Raw genomic sequence first — 11,270 nt, forward strand, 5'->3', positions numbered from 1 at the left:
CCTCCTCCTCCGCCTCCCTCTCCCTGCCTGCACTTTTCTCTCTCTCCCCCCTCCTCCCCCTCTCTCTCTCCCCCCTCCTCCCCCTCTCTCTCTCCCCTCTCCTCCCTCTCTCTCCCTCTCTCTCCATTTGGGCTATGTGCCTGTTTTGCGCTGCAAACAGACTCTGGCCAGACTTTGGCAGGTTTTTCTGTTGACGAGGCAGGACCACAGGAGCCATTTCAGAGCCCTGGTGCTGTTGCAGTGCCGTCGGCTTGTCTGTATTTACGGCCAAAGGGACCTTGGTTTGATCTGAGAAAAATGGGAAACCTGCGGCAGACGGATCACAGGCGTACACACACACAGGCCCTGGACTCTGTTCAGATCTGATGGCTGACACAGAACATTTGAACCTGAGAAGGGAGGTCACACTGAGCAAGACAGGAGAGCAGAGGGGATGATGGAGGAGAGGAGAAGACACGAGAGGAGATGAGAGGAGACGAGAGGGGCGCTGCTCTCGCTGCCTCTCTGAAACACAAACAGGAACACAGATTGGATGATGGAGAGGAGAGTGGAGCTGCTTTCTCTCTCTCTTTCTCTCTCTCAGTTTCACACAAAGCATACCGTCAGACTGTCTCTCTCTTCCTCTCTTTTCTCTCTGTTTGTTTCTCTGTGTGTCTCTCTCTTCCTTTCTGTTTTTGTATCTATGATTTTATCTCTCTCTTTCTCTCTGTTTGTTTCTCTCTCTCTCTCTCTTTCTGTTTTTGTAGCTATGATTTTATCTCTCTCTTTCTCTCTGTTTGTTTCTCTCTCTCTCTCTCTTTCTGTTTTTGTATCTATGATTCTATCTCTCTCTTTCTCTCTGTTTGTTTCTCTCTCTCTCTCTCTTTCTGTTTTTGTATCCATGATTCTATCTCTCTCTTTCTCTCTGTTTGTTTCTCTCTCTCTCTCTCTCTCCCTCTCTCACTCTTCCACTGGTGTGGTGCTGGGAGCCTGTGGGAAGGCCTTAAGGATTGGAGGTCCATTACACACACGTCTGTTTTTAAGATGCAATTGTTTAGTCCTGTTTCCACATTTATGAAGAGTGCTGACTGCTGACTGGGGATCTATTATGTCCTGTTTCCACTGCTGACTGGGGATCTGTTTAGTCCTGTTTCCACTGCTGACTGGGGATCTGTTTAGTCCTGTCTCCACATGTATGAAGGGTGCTGACTGCTGACTGGGGATCTGTTATGTCCTGTCTTGCCATGTATGAAGGGTGCTGACTGCTGACTGGGGATCTGTTATGTCCTGTCTCGCCATGTATGAAGAGTGCTGACTGCTGACTGGGGATCTGTTATGTCCTGTTTCCACTGCGGACTGCTAACTGGGGATCTGTTATGTCCTGTTTCCACTGCTGACTGCTAACTGGGGATCTGTTATGTCCTGTTTCCACTGCTGACTGCGGATCTGTACCCTGCACTCTCAGCTCCGTGCGTCCGGGCGATAACTCACGAGACAGAGACAAGCTGTTTGTTCAGATTTGCATTCATGGTGTGTTTTGCGACGGACGGGGATGATCGTACTGTTCCACATGTTTTTCTTAACATCAGCCACTGAGCATGGATGTCACGTCATTTAAAGAGTTTACTATTTCAGTTTTCTGTTTCCATTGTAAACTAAAAATAAACAAGCTTCACATGCAGTTAATCAGATGCTTTTTTTTTCTACAAAGCATATCAGAATTATATAAAAAAAAAAACACAGAACCTTTCCATTAGAACACATCAGATAATTAGGGGGTTGGGTATTCTGTTCTGACAGTGTGATCATCTGGATATAAAAATAGGTCTGCTGATCCCACTGTGTAATTATTCCAGAGGAACAAGGGGGTACATTTATGATCACATATGTTCTATAAGAACACGTGCCCGTGTTCAAGCACGCTTGTGAGCAACAAGATGGTAAATGTATAATCACATATGTTCTATAGGAACACGTGCCAGTGTTCAAGCACGCTTGTGAGCAACAAGGAGGTAAATGTATTATAGCATATGTTCTGTAAGGAGCAGGTGTCCGTGCTCAAGCATGCTTGTGTGAGAATGGGATTGGCAGCATTGTTGTCTCTTCTCCAACTGTACGAACTACAAATGTTCTCTTTAGAGCGACACGGTTCTCTTTAGAGCGACACGGTTCTCTTTAGAGTGACACGGTTCCCCTGCTGTTCTTTGTTCCGCCGCCGTCTCTCTGTCTCCACACGCCACTCACACACACACACACACACACACACACACACACACACACACACACACACACACTCACCGTGTCCTTGGGCTCTGGATGGCTTCCCAGAGCTGCTGCCCACGCCACTCACCTCCAGCACAGCACAGCTCTGCGGCAGCTAGATTTGGCACACACAAACACACGCACACACACACACACACGTGCACACACACACACACACTTGCCCACACCACATACACACACACACACACACACACACACACAAACATAAACACATACGTATGCCACTCACACACACCACTCGCACAAAACAAAAACACACACGCACACATGCACAAACACACACACCAAACACATACACGCACGCACACACACACCACATACACCCACGCACACATAAACACATGCACGCTCACACACTAACACATGCACACAAATACTCACACGCATGTACACACACACTCATACTTGAGCCCCTAACCCTGGACTGACCTGGACGGCACTCACCTCCTGCTTAGAATCATGCCAGCTTCACCTGGCAAACACACACACACACACACACACACACACACACACACACTCACACACACACACACACACACACACACACACACACACACACACACAGACACACACACACACACAAACACACACACACACACACACACACACACACACAAACACACACACACACACACACACACACACACACACACACACACACACACACCACTCACACACACACACACACACACACACACACACACACACACACACTCACAGACACACACACACACACACACACCACTCAGACACACACACACACATACACACACACACCACTCACACACACACACACACACACACACACACACACTCACAGACACACACACACACACACACACTCACAGACACACACACACACACACACACACACCACTCAGACACACACACACACATACACGCGCACCCCTAAACCTGGCCTGACACAATTCCGCCTCTCTCCACTAACTAGAGAGTGACAGAAAGGGCGGACACTGCTTTGCTACTGATCTGTATTTGCAAAACATTCATTCCATCTCCAGATACTTCTGACGCAGAATCACTTCTGCCGAATGACACTGACTGTAATTAAATCATTATAATCAGTGCCAGGGTAAACGTACTATGTATGTACATATAATAATATAATAATATATAATATATAGACCATGGCGTGGGTTATAAATACAGTACATTCTCAGAAGAGAGCAGTACATTTGAAAAAAGAGAAACTGCCAAGTACAAAATAAATGTGCATCAATTACTTAATTTTCCCAGCAATAATCAAGCAGAGCAACACCAAGGGTCGTGTGTGCTGGCGTATAGCAGAGAGAGGGTTACTGCCACCCTATCTGGCCTTTATCCTCCTCATTAGCAAGTGGCTAAGGCATCTATTGCTGTGAATAGATGTGCATTTGGAAACATATTCCCATTTATAGTGTTACAGTATTCGCATGTGAAGTCATGAAAGGAAAAATACATTTGCATTTCTTTATGTTCTTGCTTTGGAGGACATGAATACATTAACTGACAATGATGGCAATAATGATTGCCTTGATCATATTTACAGTTTTTTTTTTTACAATTATGTTCACACTTACACACACTTATGTTCACAGTTAAACACAATTACGTATGTTCACACTGGTCTCAACGCCAGATCCACTTAACTTCTCCACTTTCAAAACTCTTCTGTACAAACATACACCTTTACAAAAACGCCCCTGAGTATAATATTTCAATATTATTTCATTTTTTCCTCTGAAATTCTTTAGGTGTAACCGTTTCTGACAGACATGAGATGAGGCACTTCCATAGGTGACAGTATTTATATATATATATGAAATGTTGTAGTGTTGGGCTATTGGTTTGTTCATTCAACCAATTAAGGACATACTGTAATTCAAATATACTTTTGTTCACAAATAAAATTGTTACTGAGTTTCAGTCCATGGCATAACCCTTTAAAAAATGTGCGTTTTAAGATCGTGTGTGTCATATGTATCACATTATAGATGGTTCCTCTCGTGTTCCCTCACTCAGTGTTCCATCATCAAGGGTAACGAGGGAACAAGATCCATTCTGAATGTTTGGATGTGTGTGTGCGGAGAAAAGGATGGTTGCGTGTGTTTGTGTGTGTGTGTGTGGAGAAGTAGATGGTTGCGTGTGTGTGTATGTGGGGAAAAGGATGGTTGCATGTGTTTGTGTGTGTGTGTGGGGAAAATTATGGTTGTATGTGTGTGAGAGAGAGAGCCAGACCAGGGCCAGATACTGGCCAATCATATGCCAGACCAGGGCCAGATACTGGCCAATCATATGCCAGACCAGGGCCAGATACAGGCCAATCCTATTCAGAGACCAGGGCCAGACCAGATACAGGCCAATCCTATGCAGAGACCAGGGCCAGACCAGGGCCAGATTCAGGCCAATCCTATGCCAGACCAGGGCCATACATGCTTTGGTGTCTGCAGCCGACCTGGAGCTATTCGCTGGGGGCGAGGAGACTGTTCTGCGTTGGGTAAATATTCTTCAGCCAGAGAGGATGAAATACACACCAGCGGGATGATTGCAGGGTGGGGACATCACAGCGCAGGTCTCGGGGAAAAAAAACCCGAGGTGATTTAATGAAGTGATAATGAATTCAATTATACAGTATTGTTCATCTGGGGGCTCTGAACAAAAGACTTCAGTTGGTGCGCTGCCACAGTTCTTAACCTCCTGGCAACTGAGTGCTACTGATAGATCATGAAATGCCTCACGAATCGGAGCAGAAACAGGACCATCAGATAAATTCTTTCTTTTCTTTTTACAGAATAATGTGCTTTTTCATTTCAGAGCTGCGGATTCAATTTTAGTGCAAAAAAAGCACGACTATGGGACTTTGAAATAGCTGTCGATTTCTAGGTGCTAGGCTCCATTTGTTTATACAGACTGGGTTATTTTACAAATGTCTTATTGTGTCCACTATTCACTGTGCAGATATTTGTGGATATGATAAAATACAGTCTTTATTTTTGTTCACATCTAGACATGTTTGAGAAGGTATATCCATACATTATGTTCTTGCCTTGTTTTAGAAGGTATATCCATGCATTATGTTCTTGCCTTGTTTTAGAAGGTATATCCATGCATTATGTTCTTGCCTTGTTTTAGAAGGTATATCCATGCATTATGTTCTTGCCTTGTTTGAGAAGGTATGTCCATGCATTATGTTCTTGCCTTGTTTTAGAAGGTATCTATCCATACATTATGTTCTTGTCTTGTTTGAGAAGGTATATCCATGCATTATGTTCTTGCCTTGTTTGAGAAGGTATATCCATACATTATGTTCTTGCCTTGTTTGAGAAGGTACACTATATCCGCACATTATGTTCTTGCCTTGTTTGAGAAGGTACTGTATATCCATGCATTATGTTCTTGCCTTGTTTGAGAAGGTATGTCCATACATTATGTTCTTGTCTTGTTTGAGAAGGTATGTCCATACATTATGTTCTTGTCTTGTTTGAGAAGGTATATCCATGCATTATGTTCTTGTCTTGTTTGAGAAGGTATATCCATGCATTATGTTCTTGTCTTGTTTGAGAAGGTATATCCATGAATTATGTTCTTGTCTTGTTTGAGAAGGCATATCCATACATTATGTTTTGCAGAATCTGATGCTATTTTAAAAAGGCCAGTTTCTTCTCCTTCTTCCTCTCCCTGCAGTGACTGAGTCCGCTGGGAAATAGGCTCACAGGTTTCAGTGGGGGCGGATGGGAGGCCCTGGCTGCAGGCTGGCTTTCAAAGGGCTCTCTTATGGTGACCGCACAACTAAATGGGAAAGCTTACTTCTCTACGTGATTCCTCCACACGTGTGTGTGTGTGTGTGTGTGTGTGTGTGTGTGTGTGTGTGTGTGTGTGTGTGTGTGTGTGTGTGTGTGTGTGTGTGTGTGTGTGTGTGTGTGTGTGTGTGGTGTGTGTGTGTGGGCGCGTGTGTGTGTGTGTGTGTGTGTGCCTCAGTCCCTGCGGCTTCTCGCTGTTCCTTAAGAGGTTTAAAGACGCAGAGAGTGGAGGAGGAGAAGGAAGACATCAAACGACACACAACTCACTGTGTTAGTCAGCTTTCAGGGCATGGCAGAAACCATTTAATTTAATTTAATTTGATTTATATAAACAGCCAAAACAGTAACATTGTCTCAAGGTGCTTCACGGAAGCCAGGGTCTGAAACCTCTGTAGTAAGGTGCTCCAGAGAACCCCTGGAGCACAATGGCAACAGAGGCAAAGAAACAAAAGTGAAGGAGGACAATCAGGAACATGGCAGATTACCGTAAATCCTCAAATAAAGGCCGGGATTCAATTAGAAGCCGGGCTCCAGATAGTAGCCGGGGTCATGGTCCATACGGACAAATAAAGGCCGGGCCCCGAATACAAGCCGGGGGTAAAATAAAGTAGCCTACCAGCATCAGTCCGTCGGCTCAAAGTAAACATCACAATTTAATTGAATGCATTTCACAAATACATGTTCTCCTCATGTTTAATATTATATTATATAATATTGTTGGCTAATTACATGGGCAGTTTGCAATAAAAAAAGACATTTCCCCACGTAGGACGACAAGGCGAGTTTGTTATTGTTCATGAAGGCGCGTCTGGCAATTTGTTATGGTTTAGCCTAAATGCACGTATCGTATAGCCTACTGTTGTTTATCTGTAACGATTTAGTTGGCTAAGTTACTTTTTCCAGAAGGGATCATAAAGCAGTTATAGACTTACGTAACTTTGATATTAAATTCAAAGAGATCGTGTATGCTGATTGCTGAAGAACATTCGGGAGAAAAAGCAGCAAAGAAATTTGACATTGACCCGAGACGAATGCAATAGGCTATGACTAGCAGGTGGATGTAGAAAGAAAGTTAGGCTGGATATCAAACCAGCTCTTTTCAGTCCGCGGTTAGCATAATAGAGTGTCTAGAAAAATTATTAAAATCAAGGCTTTGGAAATGTTTTCCTCCGTGACTGACAGTAGAGACGTTAACTCCGATGTTTATGTTTACGTTGGCACCGCACATAAAGCGCTACGCGATGTGCAGGCAGTGTTGAACGCATATGCAATGAATTATATTAGCCTACTGCAATTATGCCCATTATTTGAATAATAAAATTCTATAACAGAAGATAAGTAAGAAATAAAGGCCTGCCCCTAATACAAGCCAGCCCCAAATAAAGGCCGGTGCGCTGTGCAGCCTAAGTAAATACAAGCCCCGGCCACAATTGGTGATTTACGGTAATTCATACAGGTATCATGATAAGCTAAAGCTAGCATACTTTACCCAGGGTCTGAACCCTCTGGAGAAAGGTATAACATTTAAATGCGCTAGACTCCTTTCTTCATGTGTTCACTTATGGAAGTAAAGATCTATTATACATGATCAGGGATCACATTTAAACACGCTAGACTCCTTTCTTCATGTGCTCACTTATGGAAGTAAAGATATGATATACACCTGTCTGTCTGTCTATCAGTGTTCACTTATGGAAGTAAAGATATGATATACCTGTCTGTCTGTCTATCAGTGTTCACTTATGGAAGTAAAGATATGATATACCTGTCTGTCTGTCTATCAGTGTTCACTTATGGAAGTAAAGATATGATATACCTGTCTGTCTGTCTATCAGTGTTCACTTATGGAAGTAAAGATATGATATACCTGTCTGTCTGTCTATCAGTGTTCACTTATGGAAGTAAAGATATGATATACCTGTCTGTCTGTCTATCAGTGTTCACTTATGGAAGTAAAGATACAATTTACCTGACCAGGGTACACATTTAAACACGCTGTAATCCTTTCCTGGATAATGGAGACGTATCTCCCTGCTGCTCTAGTACTCTTGTGTGATGATAGCAGGATGTAAGAGTTTGAATCCGTTCATTACCTGGCCATCCCCTTCTCCTGCTCTTTTAAACGCTCTCCTCTGAAACACTTAAATCACTTCTGTGATTCCTGCCTGCTGCCGAGCGCTGGAGGTGATCTTGCAGCGAGCGGCGTGTCAGCAGCACGGCACGCTCTCTCATGTTCACACTCAAGTCATCCATTTTTAATAGCTCTGGTTGAAGAGATCAGGCCCTGAACAGGCGAACACGTCTCCAGCTCTGCCCACAGACAGCGCCCCGTGGTGGGGTTGGGGGGGGATGGGGGTGATGGGGGGGGCCTCTGCCCGCCTGTCTGTCAGTCTGTCTATCAGTCTGCTCTTTGTGTGCAGAGGCACCGGGGGAACCCTTAACGCAGGGCCTGATGGTGTTTCCACTGGCTAGAATAACTTATTGCCGAACAGAAGAGCTTTTCCCTTCCTCTGCCTGTGATCTGCCCCTCCTCAAGGGGCAGTTAACTTGTAATAGGATTTATTTTATTATCTTATGTGCCAAAAGTGGCTGTAGAGTTGGCTGAGACATGAGGGGCGCGTCACTCTCTCTAAATCAGAGGCCAATACGGTCAGTAACAGCTCTGTGGATTCAACTCCAGAGGCTCCACCACCTCCTCACCACCTCCTCCTCACCTCCTCCTCACCACCTCCTCCTCACACTAGTCCCCAGAGGCTGATGCCCACCCCCTCCCCACCTCCTCCTCACCATCTCCTCCTCACCTCCTCACCACCTCCTCCCAACCTCCTTCTCACCTCCTCCTCCCCACCTCCTCACCTCCTCCTCCTTACCTCCTCCTCACCTCCTCCCCACCTCCTCCTCACCTCCTCACCACCTTCTCCTCACCTCCTCACCTCCTCCTCCCCACCTCCTCACACTAGTCTCCAGAGGCTCCACCTCCTCCTCACGTCCTCCCCACCTCCTCCTCACCTTCTCACCACGTCCTTCTCACCTTCTCACACTAGTCTCCAGAGGCTGATGCCCACCTCCTTCGTATTTATGAATGGAATTTCAGAAATGGCAGAAACTATTCAATTCAATTACATTTGATTTATATAAACAGCCAAAACAGTAACATTGTCTCAAGGTGCTTTATAGAACCCAGGGACATAACCCTCTGTAGTAAGGTTAATTTACCTTACAAAGCACTTTTCTACTCATATGAAGTGCCCTTAAGCAAGGCACCTAACCCCAATCACTGCTCCCCGGGCGCTCAAAAGCAGCTCACTGCTCCCGGTTAGTGTGCTTCACTGTGTGTATCACTACCCTGGATGGGTAAAATGCAGAGATAAAATTCAGAGTGTGTGTGTGTCACTACCTCTTCCATAAACATAGTCACTAGTCATAGAGCACTCACAACGCTTAACAGATTAATGTCTTAGACATCTACCCATTCACACACCGTTGGCGGAGGCTACTATCTAAGGTGACAACCTGAACATCGCGAGCACAGGAAACATCGACACTTGTTGAGGAGGAGTCTGGATCGAACTGGTAACCTTCTAATTGCTAAATAACTCTAACTTCTGAACCACTATCGCCCGGAAGTCAACCTCCTCTCTCTCCTCACGACATCCTACTCTCACTCCTCACGTCAACCTCCTCTCACTCCTCATGACATCCTACCCTCACTCCTCACGTCAGCCTCCTCTCTCACCTCACGCCAACCTCCTCTCACTCCTCTCTCTCTCCTCACAACACACTGCTCTCTCTCCTCACATCAGCCTCCTCTCTCTCCTCACACCACACTGCTCTCTCTCCTCACATCAGCCTCCTCTCTCTCCTTCCTCTCCTGACGTCAGCCTCCTCTTTCTCCTCACGTCAGCCTCATCTCTCCTCCTCTTCTCCCCCCTCATCTCCCCCTCTCACCCCTCTCCCTCTCCTTTGCACTCTTCCTAGAAATCCGGGAAAGAGACTCTGCATTGTAAAAAAAAGCTGCTTTGAATAATGCATCAGATGCAGGCTTTTTGTAGTTTTTTTCCTCGAGAATTATACATTTAAAACAGGATCTTAGAGACACACACACACACACACACACACACACACACGTGGAGGAATGCATTTAAAGCAGGATCTTAGAGGACAAAAATAGCTTTTTGGGTTCGTTTTGAGCAAAAGGTGTAACCTTAAATTAAGTCCCAGAGTGCACCATGTCCATTACCGCCTCCCCATCGGGAGACCTCTGGTGAGTGGTGACTGCAGTGCTGTCTGAGAGATGGCTCTGGTGCCTCTAATGCAGAGGACTGCCTTGTGAAAAACACATGAATCTACCCAAGACGGAGGCTGCACCATCACCCAACATCTCATGCTGGCCAGCTGCCATGGGAACGCTGGACGAGGTGTGTGTGTGTGTGTGTGTGTGTGTGTGTGTGTGTGTGTGTGTGTGTGTGGTCTGCACTGCTCTGCTCCATGCTTGGCAGTCTCCGCACACACTGCTCCACACTTTCAACTTATCTTACTTTCTGGGTTGTTTAAGGTCCTTGGCCTAAGGTGATATTCTTCACAGAGGTTTTATACTGTACGTAAGTAAACAACCCAGATGTTTAGCGTTTCCTCCAGAAAACAGAGGCCCATTAAGAGGTTTATAGAGCCATCTGAAAAGAAGAGGCTAATGCCCTCAGCTAATTGAATTTCCAGTTGTTGGCAATCAAGTATAAATCTGTTTAATGTGTTGTCATGACGATGTGGTTCTTTAATTAGGCAACGCGAGTCTGCCGCGCTGTTTTGCTGTCTTGTTTCTCTGTGGGTAATTATGGTTTTGTTGTGGAGGGAAGGGAATGGAAGTATGCTTTCTTGTTTCATTAGTGTGAGGAGCAGCTCCAGTGGAATGCCTGGAAGGTTCCGGAGCTCTAATTACTTGCCCTGCTTTGGCCAAGCACTACCCTCAGCCCAAACTAAGAACACTTCTGTATGTCGTAAACACTTCACTCGCCCTTTAAAGTGCCGCCGGCTATTTTGACCAAACAATCCAGCGGTCTGAACCAGTCTGGTATTCTTCCCCCTCTTCGGCTGCCACACGCAATGCACACTTAACCAGGACACTTGCAAGGGAAAAATGTAGAAAAGCACATACTCAAGGGTGTTTACTCAAGAGTGTTTACTCAAGTGTGTTTACTCAATAACAATATT

This window comes from Sprattus sprattus (genome assembly GCF_963457725.1).
Source record: "Sprattus sprattus genome assembly, chromosome: 15".
Taxonomy (NCBI): Eukaryota; Metazoa; Chordata; class Actinopteri; order Clupeiformes; family Clupeidae; genus Sprattus; species Sprattus sprattus.